We start from the raw sequence: 18,133 nt of genomic DNA, 5'->3' as shown, positions 1-18,133 counted from the left end.
GTATATTATGAATATACTTTAAGCTTTCTTGGACATTTATTTTCCATAAAGCTTTGATTATAATCAGTTTTTCAAGAAACTCTGTCATGGAGTTATTTAGATTTACACTATTTGGACCTACCTTAGAAACTGACTTAAAATAGAAGATTCTTTAATAAAAAGGGTATTTATATTTTTAAAAACTAATAGATCTGATAGATGCTGCCATTTTTGTAAATATATATTAGCACATCTTTAATCCACTGTCATTGAAGAATAATCCTCTGTACGTAAGTAAAAAAATTTAAATGCCTGAAGATTACCCATAGGAGGAGTGAAAAACCAATTTAAATTATTTTGGATGGGAAGCATTTAAAAAAGTGTAATGACTTTAAGACATATGTACGATAACTATTTGAAACACTTCTCGATATGATTTGGGAATCAGTAGCTGTTGATTTTCTCCTATATTTAATGAGTCCAAAATGCTGGTTTTGTGTTTTCATGTATGTGCACTAGATATTTCTTATTATTTCACTCTGTGTCAAGTTGTCAGCCTTTATTGCTTACAGTTGTCAATGTGTCTAATTCAAGCTTCTAATCTTCTCTAACATGGGAGGGCAGGTATCTATGCTGGTTAGAATTGTGTATAGAGTAAAAGAGGGCGGCTTATTCTTTATATTTCAGGTTGATAAGGTAATCAGATAAATGATCTGTAGGAGACATATCAAATTCAGCCCAAATTTAAGTAAAATTGGAAGTTGAGTCTGTATAATTGTCATAAATATACACAGTGAACTATAAATGTAAAAATAATAAACCCCAGTAAATAACATTTTTATGAAGTTAACCCTTTGGCCTAAAGTTTTCATTTTCAAAATATATTTTTAAAATTGCAGACAACTCTTCATTTCTTTCTTTCTTTTCTTGGTGAAGCTAAGTCTATTTTCTTGATATCCATTTTGTGAGTTTTGTGTCAAATTAATTCTGAAGGGAAAAATAAATGTTCACTTTCTGCCTTTTTCTTTTTGACTGGTTCTTCAATCCAGGATTGAAATCATCTCTGTGGGATGACAACTCAGAGAACCCAAACATCTGAAGAAGGAGGAACACAAAAATCACAAGAGAAACCCCAAGGAGCTGTGAAAAGGCACCCGCCAGAGGCAACCCACGCTTCCATAAGCTTCCATAATACATGAAGCTACTGAAGATCTTTGCAAGGGATCATGGGAAACCTATTTACACAGATTTTGTTACAGATGCTAACCACATTTTGAGTCAGACAGAGTAGTGCCTGATGTTAAATAAGTAAAATTGCCCTTGGGGAAAAGTATGTCATCCAGTCTGGAGCAGTCATAGGGTGATGCATGACCTTCAATCCCCATTCAGAGTTGATGGAGTTTGGTCATCAGTCCAACTAAGGAGCTGATCATGTCTGATCTTTGATTAGTAGAGAAATGTTAGTGTTTGGTGAATGCCAAGAATGTGCAATGGGACAGATGCGCACAGATTTTTGTTTTATTTTACATACTGTTGGGGAAAGGTTTTGGAAGAGCTTCATTTTTTAAAAAAATATATATATTTCTTCTTTAAAATTAATGTTGGCCTTCTTGGAGAAAGGAATCTAATTTAGATTAAGTCCAAAGAAAATTGAATTAAGGATGGCTAGGAAGGTAATAATAATTATAATGACTACTATCACTTTCTAGATTTCTATTACTTTTTCTATCACTTCCTACCACATTCTTGGGTCTTAGCTACCCTGTAGCCCTCGATCTCTCCCCATCTGCCTTACCATTTTCTCCATCTGCAATATCTTCTACCATGTCCATATATCTATATTTTACCTACCCTTCATGACCCAGCTGCAGAGCCACCTCCTCCATGCAACCTCCCCTGATCCCTCAGCTGGAAATGCTCTTTCCGTTTGTTGAACTCCTACATTGGTTTTCAGATACATTTTTGTCACTTACTACCTGGATACTAATTTTTCAGTGACCAGTTCTCATTTTGCCGTACTACTGTGTACCACAGGACCATGACTGTCTTGGTTGCCACAGAAACCTTATCCTCATATTAAGCATATACTAGGCACTTAATAAATAACTGTTTAATGAATGTGATTTTTTACTGTTAATAGAATACATTTTTATTGAAATATACCATCCATAGACAAAAGAGAGAAAATTGTGTATAGCACAATAAATTATTACAAAATAAACATACCCAGTAAGCCATGACCCAGGTCAAGAAATTGAACATTAAATGTATCCCCCAAAACTCTCCCTCATTTTTCTATTGTTTCCTTCCTCTTCCCAAATGTTAGCTACTATTATAACTTTTAATACTATAGCACTTCCTCTTTTTAAATTTTATATAATGTAATCATAAATATATGTTTTTCTGGTATATGGCTTCTTTAGATCAATGCATATTTTTGTGAGATTTGTGTAAGCTGTTGCATGTTGCCGTCCTTTATTTATTTTCATTGATAAATACTTTTATACTGTATAAATACACCTTGGTTTACTCATTCATTTTATTCTTGATGAATAGTTGTATTGGAACATTGAACTTTTGTGGTCATTCCAGTTTGAGACTATTACAAGTAATGCAGCTTCTGAGCATTCCATGGTGTTTGCATTTTAGCAAATATTATAATGTTGAATTTAACATAATCCAAATTGATTTCAGGATAAATTGCAATATTTAGGAAAAGCTAAGATGTTTCCAATTTTGTATTAGACAATGAAATCTATTAGCATAAGTAAAAGGGTCACTGAAATAGAAATCCCATGTCTAATCAAAAATATTTTGAATACTGAGGCATGGAGGAGTTAGTATAAGCCCATGCCTGATGCCTGTGAGGGAATGTTGGTAACAAAGGGAATCTCAAGCTGTCTAAAGCCCATATTCTGTATAGCAAGCCAGATGTATATGCTATTCAGCACACTTATCAGACTTATCTTAGTTAAAGCCAAATCACACATTGTTTTAATTGCTCCCTATCCACCTCATTGGTAAGGGAAAGACTCTTGCCCAAGGGTTGTGAGAATAGCCAAAGACAGAATACTCAGTGCTGCACAGATGAGATCTTTGGGGGCTTATTACACACATACTCACATCCCAGGGGAGGAAGACACCACATACCCTTCAGGGCTGCACCCAGGAGCATAATGAACAATCAAGGGCTGGGGCCAGGCTTGGTAGTTCACAAGGTTGGGTAGACCTGTACTCCCCATTGGAAGATATTACTGGTTTAAGTAATTATGTGGGGTGAAAGAAAACAAAACCCACTACTCAGAGAAAGGAGGAGTTATCCTTGGTTGTCTTGGTAAGGAGAGTTATTTGGCTGGGGAACATTATTTGAGGGGAAAGGAACTTACAGTTCCGTTGGAGGCCATTGGAAGCCCTCCTGATTTTCCCATGTCAGAGAAATACATAATACAGTATAGGGTCTTAATGTTAGACCTCACACCTCACATAAACATGAAGAATAAGGATTCCATCAAAATTGAGAATAGGATCAAAGATATGATCAAACTGAGCTGTGGTGGGTAATAGAAGAGACTTCTATTTTTTAAAAAATTTTTAAATTTCCAGTGCTTTACCTTCTTGCCCTTCAAGACCTACCTACAGGATTTATCCCCTCACCTTCTGCCTTCATTCCTTTTCTCATCCAAAGAGTCTGGGTAAGTGATGTAAGAGATAAATATAGCTAAGAATCTCAAGTATGCCAGAGAGAGAGAGAGGGAGACAGGAGAGAGAGAGAGAAGTTTCATATTTTTTTAATGGATTTGACACCTATCCTATCCCCTTGTTGCAGGAACTTTTTCATATTATATTATTTTGCCTCCTTGGCTTTGACCTTAGATATGATCTACAAGCTTGTTAAGAATGTTTCTGGTTTGAAAATGGATGTCAATTCAGCATGAAGATTGGAGCACAGCAGGTAGATGTGCAGCAAGTGCTTGGCCAGCGATGACAGTGTTGGTGTAACCTCACTGCTCAAGATATGTTCTGAGGACAAGAAGCACTGGCATCTCCTGGGTGCTATAAGAAATGAAGACCTTCTTACCCTATCCCTTCATCCACTGACATAGAAGATCTCAGATGACTTACAATCTTACTAATGTTTGAGAAACACTGATGTAGAACATGGCCTTCTCAGCATGTGGAATATCCCTATCACCACAACTGCTTCTAGGAAGTCCCAGGAAGTTTACTGAAAATAAGACAGTTGACATGTAGTCCCTTCCCCCATCTACCCCACTCCAGTGTAATCGAAAACTAATTGACCAAGACCCAAAGATTTCATCAGAGTGTGCATTTAATTTCTTCCTTTAAACAAGAAAGAAGGGGAAAGTAGCATGGGAAAGGGAAATAAGAAAAGGAGAAGACATGAAGAAACATTCCCTTGTTCCTTGCAAACTGGGATGCAATCCCTTAAGGATTTGATCCTCATAAAGGGAGGAAATCTCAACAGACTTGCTTCTCATTTCCATAAGCTCTCTTCTGCATGATTCCCTTTCATTGTTTTGATATGCTTATGGTCTGTCTCCAAGATATTTGGTGTCTAACCAGAAACTTGGTGGTAGAGCATAATTAGAGGAGGGGTGAAGTAAGAAAACAAGGGTTTAGAGCCTTTTCCTTTGGGATAGGGGAGCTATGTTCAGACATCTACTCAGGCTGGCTTTTCTTGTTTAAAACATGGTCTTCCAAAGCACAAGTATAATCATATGCTGCCTAGTGACATTTCAGTCAATGATGGATGGCAGTGATCCCATGAGATTGTATCATCTAGTCAAGCGGAGCTATCTTAGTTTGTGTGAATGCTACAATGATGTTCACACAGTGATAAAATCACCTAATGAGGTATTTCTCAGAAATGTATCCCTATCATTAAGTGACACATGACTGTAAATCTATGATGTATTTTGTTCATGAAAAGGCTCTCATAAAAACATCAGGTCATGAAAGATTGTGTAATCCTTTAAACAAGCTTGGAATATGGGCATTATTATGCTCATTGTATTGATATAAAAATTGAGATCCTGAAGAATGAGCTTCAAGTCTCACTACTAATAAGGGAGTAGTATTTGAAATTAGCTCAAAGATGAGCTACTTTCCAAACACTTAGTTCTTTAGAGTCATTTCCACCCTTATGGACTGCAAACAAACCCTGACCATGGGTGCAGTTCACATACTTAAGTCTGGCTTGAACTCACCTTTTTACTCCTGTGAGTGCTATTTTCTTTTTCCATCAGCACCTGTGGTATTGGGAAACCCCTAGGTATCACAGCCCAGATCAGGAAGCTTTTCCAGGTCTTTAAAGTACATAATAAATTACCACTTTAAAAATTTATGCTTGTTATTCAATTGATGCACTTAAATGATTTCATTTAAGCTGTTGAATGAGAAAATAACTAGATCCTGTTCTCTTCTGCTTGGAGTATCTGCTGGCCTGCACCTTGCTTTAGGAGCTAATGAAGAATTTGTGGACCGAGGCACCCACAAAACTGCCTTCTTGGAAAAAAAGGGTTTCCGGTCTCAACCACATAACCACAAAGCAGTTTTTTATATCCATTCAGTTATCATTCACTCAGTTAATTCAGGAGTTGGCAAACTATCTCAGACAGATGAATTCAGCCTTCTTCCTATTTTTGTGGATAAAGTTTTATTGGAACACAGCTGTGTCCATTTGTTTTTGTATTCTACATATACAGCTATTGTCATGAACAGTAGCAGAGCTGGGTAGTGGCAACCTTATATCCTGCAAAGCTAAAAATATCTACTCTCTGACTTCGCAGAAAAAAAAATTGCTAAACCTTGATTAAATTAATTGTTCAGCAAAAGTGCTTTTCATGCTTACCGTGAAACACACATCATACTAGATATGAAAGTGAAGCAAAGAGACATCTTGCCTCTGATGTTCACAGTCTAGTGCAACAGTTAAGTATAGAAAAGTACCCTTTTCCCTATGAGAAAGTTAAATGAGGCTTGAGAGGCAGAAGAAGCAGGGTCATGAGAAGGTTTCTTACAGCCCAACAAGGATGTCAGGTTTAATATAGGTAAGAGCAGTTCCGGAAATATTTTAAGCAGGATAGTAATTTGTCAGATTTTCATCTTGGGTGGATGAAGCTTAGTGGCCATATGAAGGAACTGCTTCATTTGTTATGAGGTTTTTTTTTAGGTAACTGGTTGCACAAGACATTTTTATTTAGCTTCTTCTTCTGCCCTCTGCATATTTTTGGGACTATTTGAGTCACAGAACAATAATTTAGTATATTAAGAAGTTCGGTTAGCATAAATATCTATATAGCACTCACTTGAAAAAGAACTGTTTCACCAATATAGGGAGTGAGAATCCTTAGGTGAAAAACCTTAACTAAAAATCATTCCTCTTAAGGCCAGGGATTTAGCTCAGTGGTTTTGCCACCTGCTGCGCAAGTGCAAGGACCCGAGTTCGATCCCCAGTACCAAAAAAAAAAAAGTCATTCCTCTTAGTGTCACTTTGTTTTCTGTGGGCTGACAGAGTTTTGAAAGTACAGTGGGTAATTTTATACTATTCACTGGGCTGAGTTTTAGTTACAAATCCCTCTTTTCTGAGGATACCGTCCACCTCTGTGTGTACACATTTTCATGCTGCATTCTGTCTCCTAGGCAGCCGAGCACCAGAAGCTATGATCTACACACTCACCATCTGCTCAGGGCACTGTTTTCATTAAACATGTCTGCCATCATTAGAAGGCAAGAAGAACATTAGTTTTTGCTGATGGTGACATTCTAATTTGGGGATTTCAATATTGACAAGAATCACCAACTAACACTACAGCTCCTCTTTAACTTATATCACAATCCATGTTTGCTGTTGGCCCTCTGGCCCAGTCTATGGCAAGCCAAACATGAGGAGACCAATTAGAAGTATATAGCGACTGTCTAGACAAAAAATACTGAAGTACTCATGTAGGGTAAGGTAGGATGGAGAAGAGAGCAGGGACTTGAGAAACAAAGTGTAATGTTAGCAGGGCTTGGTATTTGGACTTTAAGAGAGACAACTTTTATGTTTCTAGCTTGAGTGTTAAGAATGATGATGCCACTCCAAGAAATAGAAAATAGAGAAAGGATGTCAGGCTTCAGGGGAAAATGAACTATTGAATTCTGAACATGCTTTCTGAGTTATTCATGCATTCAAATGGAGATCTCAAAAAGCAATTGGATGTTCACTTTTTTTTTTTTTTTGGTACCAGGGATCGAACTTGGGTCCTTGCGTTTGTGCAGCAGGCAGAGAAACCACTAAGCTAAATCCCCGGCCCTCAATAAGCAATTGGATACACTAGTCAAAATCTGGTCAGAGGTCATGACTTAAGACACAAATCTAGAAACTAATAGTTCATAGGAGATAGTTAATATTATGAAAATGGGTGAGATTATCTAGAATTTTGAGGGAGAGTAAAAATAGCCAGAGGATTAGGAGAGAGCCCCAATAAACAAAAATGTTCATGGAGAGAACACAGAGGATGAGGCATTCATAAAAGACTAGAAAATTATCCCCAATTGAGGATGTTGAGGATAATTTGTATAAAGGTTAGATATTATATAATAATATTCTTATTAACTCATTGATTTGCTATGAATAAAATGGAAAACTGGCTTATAAACAGTAAAAGTCTGAAGATATGAAACAATATTACAAATTTTAACTTGCTTTCATATATATAGTATTTTATATGTGTGTACATATATATATGCCTATATATTTCTGTGCTAATGTTACATATAATATTTTAAAGATACTGGAGATTGAACAAAAATGGGCAAAATTTGGAGGGTACTCAGTCTTTGAAAGAAGGAACCAAAACAGGTGATCTTTCCTTTTTTTTGGCTGTTCCTTGGAGGGCACCCTGTATTCTACGAGGTACAAGGTGGCTGGAAATTTAAGTGAAAAGCCATACATAGCCTTATTGCTTCAGGATCAGAAAATGCAGTTTAGTTTAGGGTACAAGAGTAAATGGAAATTGAGGGGGAACCCTGAAAAGGAAGCACATGCCAAGGTGGGAAGCCCTCCGGTCAAGTGACAAACTTTCTAAAGGCATCGGTGAGCTGGAGGCATGAGGGAGAAGTAAATTTTCTACACAGAAAATTGTTATAACAGAACAGAAGTCTGAAAAAGCTGAGCAGTTTTTCAGTTGTAGGCCAACATAGGGTAGCAGACTTTGGAATTGGAGGGAATTGGTAGAAACTTCAGATTTTCTTTTTTTTTTTCTAAATCTTTTATTTTGAAATAATAATTAATATATTCACAGGAAACTGCAATGATAGGTCCCAGGTATCCTTTACTCAGTTTTCCCCCGTGGTTATTTCTTTTATAACACTAGTACACTATCAAAAACAGAACATTGACATTAGTATAATATATATATGTACAGTTCTATACCATTTTATCACATGTGTAGTTTTGTATAACCACAATTGCAATCAAAATACAAAACTATTCCATTGCCACAAAGATCTCCCTTGCAATATTCCTTGTAGTCATTGTCAACCTCCCACCAACCATCACTAACCCCTAGCAAGAGGTAAAATATTCTCAGTCTCTCTAATTTTGTCATTTCAAAACACTGTATACTTTCGATCATATACCATGTGAACTTTTGAGACTGGTGGGGGGGGGCGTTCTGGGGATCAAACCCATAGCCACTCTTTCATTGACCTACATTCCCAGTCCCTTTTATTTTTTATTTTGAGATAGAATCTTGCTACGTTGCCCAGGTGAAACTTGAACTTGTGATCCTCCTGCTTCAGTCTTCCAAAAGGCATGCACCACTGTGCCAGGCTGATACTGGCTTTTTTTAAATTTAGCGTAATGCTTTTGAGATTTATCTAAGCTGTTGTGTGTATCAATAGCTCCTTTTTTTTGTTGAGCAGTATTACATGGTGTGTTTTTTAGCTTTCCCATTTCTTAGACAAAATACTTGTCATTCTTGACTTAAAGGTAGAGAGGTTTAATTTGGCTCACAGCTTCATTCATGGATGGCTGGTTCTAAGGAAGAAACATCAGGGGAAGAAGGGTGTTGTATTAGGAGTCTCTGGAGAAACAGAGTCAAAAGAACATATATATTTAATTATGATGGGAATTTATTAGGTAGGCTTATAGGATCAGAGGTGAGAGAATCCACATTGACTGCCTGTGTGCTGGAGAGCCAGAGGATTTAGTAGATATTCAGTCCAACAAGATGGAAGCCACAGAACAAAAGGGATCAAGGATGCAGTTGCAGTCCAAGGCTGAAGGCATGGAAGCTCACTGTAGAGTAGTCAGTGTGAGTCTGGGTTGGAAGGCTGAAGAAACTGGAGACCTGGAGACTGACATCAAAAGGCAACAGCAGCAAAAGAAGCACCCACCCCAGAAGACTGGAGCTCTCCAAAAAGTGCATCTTACTTCTCCTTGCCCTTTTTTATTTCATCCAGTCTACAAGGCAATTGGTTGGTGTCATCCACGAGCAGGACAGGTCTTCTCCTTCTGTTTGCTGGCCTACATGTCAATCATCCACAGACACATCCAGAACTGTTCTTTACTAATCTGCTAAGAGTTTTTTACTCTAGTCAAGTTGGCATCACAATTAGCTATCACAAGCATGGTAAAGCAAAGCTGCTCACCTTATGGTGGCTGGAAGCCAGAGTGGGGGGGTTCTTCAAAGGCATGGCCCCAGTGACTCACCTCCTCCAACAGCACATTCATTCAACTATAAACTCATCAATGGATTAATGCATGGGTGAGCGTAGCAGCTCCATGATTCAAGCACCTTCTAAAGCCCCACATCTGAACACAAGACTTATGAGGAACATTTTAGATCTAAGTTGTAATAAAGAGGAATGGCTGTAATTCATTTGACTAGCCACTTATGTGATGAAGGGTATCTTGATTGTTTCCAGTTTTTGTTATTACATATATGTCTTCTATGATCATTTTTATAGGTCTTGTATATGCATACATTTTTATTTCTCAAATAAATATTAAGGGGTATGATCACTGCATAACGCTTTCCTTTGATGTGCCGTAAAAATCATTATTTGCTACTAAAATCTATGTCCAAAGATTAAGTAAAAGCTTTAAAACATAGGAAAAAAAGAGATTACTCATATAGCTTCAAACTAAGCCTTTAAATGTTTATGAGGAATAATCAGTAATAAAACTTCCTGCAAAGAAACAAAAAGCAAGCAACAAAAATTCTCCAAAGGAAGGTAATAAAATAGAGAGTTTTTACAATATATTATTCCATGTTGAGTATATAATGATTTTCATCTCAGTGAAATAAAAAGGATAAAGAATAACTTCTAGGTAGTTAATATACATATGCATATATATACGTATATGGAATAAAAAAAGTTAGTAAATACGCTTAAGAATAGATTGGAAATAGTGATTAATGAGCTTGAACACAGATCAACTGAAATAATTAAATCAAGCAAACAGGCAAAAATAAAAAGTCAGAAAAAAATTTATCAGAATCAGTGAACTGTGGGACAAAAACCAAGAAGCTGCATACACATTTCACTGATTTCCCAGATGGAGAAGAGAGTATGAAGCAGAAAAAAATATTTGAAGAAATAATGGCTAAAATATTTCCAAATTTGGTGAAAGTAATAGCACTAAAATCCAAGAAGCTCAATGAAGCTGCTAAGCTTTTTAAAATTTCTCCAAACACACACCGTGACTCCTACCTATTATAAAAACATAGCCAAATGGATGAACTTATTTAACTCCAGTACCTAAGATAATGTATGTCAATTTACAAAGGAGATAAAGTTGTGAACTCATGCTTCTGTTCTTAATCCAATCAGTAATGGTTAGAGTAATGACTGGTTAATGGGGCAATAGGGGGAGGAGAGAAGGAAGAATCATTGAAATAGAAAAAAGTCTGAGATACTACATTTGAAATATAATTTTGTGAGACACATAATTCAGTAGAATATGGGCTGCCTTGAATTTTACTCTGACACTAATGCTTCCTACCTATGGGAAGTTACTAAAACTCCTTGTTTTTTCTACAAGGTCAGGATGTTTAAAATAAGGATGATAATATTAGTATTGATTTCCAGGTTGTCATGAAGATTAAACAAGATGATAATGTACCAAAAAGTATTTGGGTAATGCCTGGTACATAGCAATTACTCAGTAAATGTTGTCTATTAGTACTTATTACTTGGCAATATTGGGAGCTTCATAGGTCCTCTTTTTGCTCCATTCAGTATAATGCATAACTCGGATGAGTTGACTTGTTAGTGACTATGGATAGAAGAGATTTAGAAATTTACATTCATCTAGTAGATTTTTCATATTTTTATCACTAGAGACCAGACTTTGTGAGTATCCATACATCTGTTCTGTGAAGATTTGTTCCGAGATGCCTTTAATAATGTAACACTTGCTAGAGTTAGTCTGCTTCAGAGTGGAGAAGAAAAGTGTAGGTACAGACTAAAAACATCTACCTCTTGTATCAGTTACAGAGTAGCTGTTATGCTTTGGTAACAAATTTACCCCCAAGTTCCAGGAGATTAGCAAGAGTTTCTTTTTGTTTATGCTACATGTCCTTTATGGGTCAAGGAAAGGTCTGCTACACAGCATTGTTTAGGACTACAGTTTGGCAGATGATCAACCACTCTGAATATCAACCATCCAAAATATCCAGGCAGTTCCCTAGTCACTGTGGCAAGGAGCTGAAGGGCTGGAGAATCAAGTGTAAGCCTCTTACTAATTTATCTCACAAGAGACAAATGTTACTTCTGCTTGTGTTGTTTTGCCCAGAACTAATGAAATGGCTCCATTCAACACCAAGATGGTTGAGAAGTCCAATATTCTAAGACTGCAGAAAGAGGCCCCTCTAATGTCTTCCACACCCCCTCCCAAGTTCTTCCTTCTCAAAATGACACTATCTCAGTATCATTTGAAAATCAAGACAGAAACATGCAACCAAATAAGCTGGTTATATTCTTAACTACATTCCCCCTAAGTTCCCCATTTCTTCTCTTCTCTAAGTCATTAAGCACAAATTTCTATCTAATGCGAATAGGCCAATAACTGTAAACAGGTAAAGCCTCAAGTTCACAGGGCTCTGCATTCAGCTTGCTATCTTAGAAATTCAGGATCTGGGAGTCAGTTATGACATTGTATTTCACATTCAGTTAAATTCTATTCATTCTTATTTTGATTTCCAGTCTATATTAAAATAGAATATTAAATATTAAATAAAATATTAAAATAGCTCTTCCCTGTTTGTCAAGATAATGCAAGGGCCCATACTATTTCCTCTTCACTAATAATGGCAATAGTCCCAGAACTCCAAGATTCTGGCTTCTAGTTACACTAAGCAAATAAAAACTGGAAATTCAAACAAAGTGCAAATTTGTGGCCTGAAGAAGCCCATCTGGCTACCCAAATAGAGGCAAAATCCCCATAAAATGGCATTTGTTTGAATTTGTGTTGGCCAAAGTTTTTTCTACTGAGCATTTATTTCCCAAGATGTTTCTTGAAAAGAGAGCTGCCAGTTAAACATGTTATATCCTCTTCTTAGAAACAGATGATAGCACCTAGAATAAAAGTGGTTTTCCTTAACATAATGATTTGAAAATTTACTTGATGAGAGAACTCTATTCTCTTGGCATCAGTCATTTTACTACATTGTGGAAAATCATTCTTTAGGACACACTTTTGAAAATGTCAACCTAGAAAAATTCACAAATTCAAAAATTATAATCCAGAGTTCTACTTGACTCTATCATTTTTATGACCAAATCCTGTTTGTGCTCCATACAAAGCACAGCTAGGCTAGATTGGTCATTTAGGGAAAATGTTCTCTAATAAAGAAATATATAAACCTCAGATGAAATTATTTATGGTTGGAGTTTCCTGGGGTGCGATAAATGATGGGTAGGTTGGGAGTAGGATCATAAATAAAATAAGAGTATCTATTATGCTTTCGTGATTTGTTTTATATGGTTAATGGATACTTAAGACTTTTTTAGACTTCTCTGCTTTTGTAGCTATTTGAGATTTTTCCCTAAGAGGATTTTTTAAAAAGGAAATACTTAAAGCATAATACCTATTGGTTTATTCATAATGGTAGTAATAAGAGTAAATTTATCATGATCCAAAGTATGTTCTAAGCACTTTACATGCATTATATCACTGACTCATCATAGCACCTGAACAAGGAAGGAGCTCTTTATTATCCTCATTGTACAGTCTCAGAAATGTAAGGACATGTGCTTGAGGTCACATAGCTAGTAAGCACAGGCAGTTAGGATCCAAGTCTCTCTGACAACGACGTCTATACTTACAATAAGTATCTTATATACCAGTTGCCCAGAGAGGCAGACACGCATGGGCCCTGGCCCAGTACAGTTTCTCTCTAAAAGAAAACTATATGGGAAGCCAAATTATGATCAGGGTTGCTTGCCATGGGTGGAGAAAGAAAATTCATAGTTAAGGACTCTCAGAATTGGTGTGGGGACAAGCGATCATTCGAGCAGGACCTGCCCCCATGCAACCCCTATCACTTCTTTAGTATTATGCACATGGAGCCATCAACAAAAGCTTCTTCCCCACCCCACCTCCCTGGACTTTTTTTTTTTAGCCATGCTAAGTAACTTGCCAGGAGGTGGAAACCAAACTTAGGATAGCAATATTGCTCCAAATCTGTGAACTAGTTTTAAAATCTTCTGATCCTAAATTTTCCAGAAGGGCTAACACACTGCTTGCTTAATCAGTACAGAAGTTCCTCCACTTATGAATTTTTAAGTTAATTACACAAACTGAAGCAAAACTTTGCTTTAAACAAAAAAGACTCTCTTTTCTGCACTGCACCGAAAAAAAAAAATATATATATATATATATGTAAAAGTCACCATGCCCAGTCATTTTAACTTATGACCATTTGTTGATTTCTCCTTAATTTCTGAGGCATTTTCCAAAAGTTTATTAACATCATCTTGTCCAGTAAGTATAAAAGCAATGAATGTGAATGAATATGGAAAATATGTGTACTTTTATGATTTTATTTTTAACTTGAAAGTGAAGAGAAAATGTATGCTGTCATTTTGGATTTACTAATAAATGGACTCACAAATAGTTTTCCATAACCCAAACTGTGTAAGGGGGAGGGGGTCTGATTCTATACTCCAAATAAATGACATTTTCAGAGATGTTTTGCTCTGAGCAAAGAGTCTTTTTGAGAAAAACAAGCAAATGTGTGTGTGTGCACATGTGTGTATTTGCAATTTTCATTAAGTGTAATAGTATGTATTCATGTGTAAATGCCAAATAGCTTCTCTAGTGTGAGAAACTGAAAGTGTAAATAAGGATTAAAATGATTAAAATGAATAATTGTTAATTTGAAACAGGAAGAAAAGTTCCAAAGGGGTAGGGCAAGTGGGATGGGAAGGGGAAAAGAATGAAGGGAAAGGAAAAATTATAAGAAAAGAAAAAAATAGAAACAAAGTCTATATAAATAGGGAAGGGTGGAGGAGGTGAAGGTTGCACAGGTAGTGGGGAAAAAATAAGAACCAAGATACATCATGTACAGGTACAAGCACCCAGTGATAAATGTAAACGTATTGTATACCTAAAATGTACCAATAAAAGAATTTAAGCAAAACAAACAAACACCAAATAGTGTGTATTTACATGGGAAAGTTAAGAGACTTGGCCTTGGCTTACATAGATTTTACATAGGAGTTCTCCACCTGAGCCAAGCTTTCCATTTATAAGCAACAATCTTAGAAAATGAGGAACTATTTATTTTCAATTTCAATTTTGTTTGTGAACAAAAGAGAATGCTAATCATTGTAGTAATTGAATGTTTTTTTGTTTTGTTTTGTTTTGTTTTTTTGCTGTAGGGTACACTGAGCTACAATCAAAGAGAAAGAACAACCTCCAACATCAACAACTGCAGCACACTCATCCTGGAACTTTGCAAAAGATTTTAGAATATTGTGATTGGCTAGGACTGGGTCAAGGGCCTTTTCCAGGGAGAAGGATGAGGGGAGGGAAAGGCAACCTGACCTAAACCCTACACAGCAAGCAAAATTGTTATGGGCTTGGGAGAGACAACTCTCTAAAGGAAAGGATGCTGAGCAGACAAATCATACATCTGAAGGAAAGCAGACCTAGATATATTCAGTAGGTGCTCAGTGTGACGCATAACTAAAATTCCAGAACTTGAAACTGCAAACAAGCCATGTTCCCACTGTTACTTTGAAAGGATACATTCAGAAGCCCAAATGCAATCATTTGTTAAAAGCACCTAAGGAAATATTTTGGTGAACATAAAAAGAATGAGAGAAAACACAGGATGCTTGGAATGGGGAGGAAAAGGGTCTTTTGATGGGAGGTGAGTAGTAGAGGAGAATCATGAATTCACCACTTCTAAGTGTGTGAAAATTGTCAGAAAATAATCACCTATTTCTCTGCTGAATGACAAAAATGAGTTGTTCAAAAAAGACTTGGTAACTTGCAGAATTTAACCTGATTATATGGGAACCTGCTTGTTCACTTCTTAGTATCACAGCCAACCTTGGTCATCAAGAAGCCTGTTTGGCATAAGGCAAAGCAAAGTCCAGATAAGCACCTGGAATGGGACGAAAACCAGGATCATGGGACTTCTGGCTCTTTCCAGTTTGAGGCAAAAACAGATTTTGTTTGTTTTCAAAATCCATTCACATACCCTAGGCAGATTTCTGGAAAAGAGTTCTCTTTCCTCTACCTCCTACCAATAGTACAGCCAAGCATTCTTAATAGCGCTGTTGCAATTTATGGCAGAATCATATTTAATTTTTTCCCATGCTTCTCTATTTGACCTTGACTCCTTCTTTCCCTAGAGAAAAATCTGGGATTCCAGAAGAAACATTATGTCTCTGGAGCAGTATTTTTCAGCCTGTGCATTCTTATCTTTAACCTTGCAACTTAGCTCTTCACCTTTGTGAATAAAATGTGCTTCCAGGTGCTTTGCTCCCTAAGACATCCCCACTGGAAAGCCTCTGAGAATTTTCTTGTGTGTAGTGTGTGTATATATGTGTGTTTATGTGAGTAATTATGTAAACATGTTCCTATAAGTGGGACCATAGTCATGAAAAAAGTGAGGCAAATCCTCACCTGACCCAAAATCCTAGGTATCTTCCTTACCTAAAACACTAAATATGCAAGCTCTAGTCTGTGTGCTTAAATTCTTGCCTTGCTCCAAGCTAATGGCTGATGGTGCAGGAAACATGCTTGGAAATTCAGGTCACAGATTCACATCCTAAGTGTGGAAAATGACGTATTCAGTAGGATATGAATAAAATGCAGCTGTCAATGCAGTGGTATCTGCTGGGCTCCAGCTCCTGCCTTTTGGAGATTGCATTATGTGTAGATATCATTACCTCTTGCTATTATTTGCATCTTTTCCCATTGCTTTGTCTAACATTTTGTTTTGTAGGATGCCATTCAGAGTGACAGGGTAGCCCCCTCAGCAGCAAGGGCTTCCTGTGCAAGTCTAAAGGGTAAAAGCTATTCATAATTACAGCTGACTGTTATTAAAGTGTGCCAATGTGCCTGCCTTTATTGAGAAGAATTATAGGGCCACAAGAGATGGAACAATATGCTAATACCTATGCCTGGTCCCACCGATGAACCTACAGCCTTGCTTTATAAGGGTTGCAGTAGAAACTCAGAATCCCAGGGCTACTCGGAAAAACTGTGGCTCATTAGCATAAGAGTTTCAGACTGTCAGTAGTTAGCACGATCACATCATTCATCTACATGGAACATGTCAATGACATCTCATTGCTTGTGGGCAAAAGAAAAAAGTCAATTCCTTAATATGGTCCATGGTTGTATGGTCCTGACTCCCTAGATATTTCTCCAGCTTCATCTCATGCCGGACTCTGCTGTATTATCTGAGTTCCATTTCCTCATCTGTCAAACTCCACCATCTCAGGGCTTCTGCATATGCTTCTTTCCCTGTTCAGAGTTCTCTTCCTTCCTCATTAACCCTGGGTTGCCCGGAGAAGCTTCCCCTGAAATCTAAATGGGTCCCTGGGAAAATCCTTGTAAATTTCAAAACTCAGCTCCAGTATCTCCCTCACTGTGGTGCCACCTCTAACCTGTGCACCCTCTGTAGTTCATGACTTTGTCTTCTTCTATAGTACTGACAAATTTGTCTGCTTATTTATTTGCTCACAATTCTGTCTGCCTGCTGAAGTTATGGCTCTTGAAGGGCAAGAACTTTATCTTCCTCATCTTCGTGTTCTGAGTCCTTATAAGCATTTAATAAATGTTTGTTAAATGAACAATTGATGGAGTGAGGGGGAAAGATCAAGGGAAAGTGTAGGAGAAAACAGGAGGATGTTATGCTTTATTTATGAACAGGGTGCAAGCCATACCCTTAAGTACTTGTTTATTTTTTGTGTAAACCAGAAACCTCTGAACTAGAAATCCAGGTCTACATTTATAATATATTTTCTAGTTCTCTAACTACATTCCTACATTTTAAAACCATAATTTACAGCTTAAAATAGCTCTCATTCCCTCGAAGTCATACCTAGTGATGGCATCCAGTAGCATTTCTCCATCCAGCTCTCAGTCATGAATTTACCTCTTTTGGGTCCAGCTGAGGTGATGACTAGTGGACATGGTCATTTAAGCTCAGCTAATTAGCTTACGGGAAAAGGGCCACAGAGGAATTCAGTGAGGTCTCCAGGCTCCTCACTCTTTGCTTAGCAGCCTTTTCTTAGTGGCCAACAAGAAAGAATGCATTGCTTAATCCAACAGAGACTGAGGCTGTGACTTCATCCAGCTGGAGTGCATTCAGCTGCAAGTAGTCAACAATTTCACCAAATTAGCTTAAACAAGGAAGAGATTTATTTTTTCCAAATTTTTATTAATCCATGTTTGCAGTACATAATGATTACATTCATTTCAAGGAGTTAGTACATGTACGCATTGCATCTTAATTCTTTTTACATCCCTCCCCACCCTCCCTCCATCTCTTGATCAGGAAGTGGTTTTTATTTTTATTTTTTTTCCAAATCATATTTCAAGAAGTCCAGAGGTAGGTTGTTCAGAGCTGATATAGCTAATTGTGACATCTTCCACTACCCAGAGCCTTTCTGCTTGCCT

This window comes from Heterocephalus glaber, unplaced genomic scaffold (genome assembly GCF_053883595.1).
Source record: "Heterocephalus glaber isolate CG9 unplaced genomic scaffold, H.glaber_assembly_v1.0 deba00001509, whole genome shotgun sequence".
NCBI classification, from domain to species: domain Eukaryota; kingdom Metazoa; phylum Chordata; class Mammalia; order Rodentia; family Bathyergidae; genus Heterocephalus; species Heterocephalus glaber.
Note: the sequence above shows the minus strand (reverse complement) of the source record.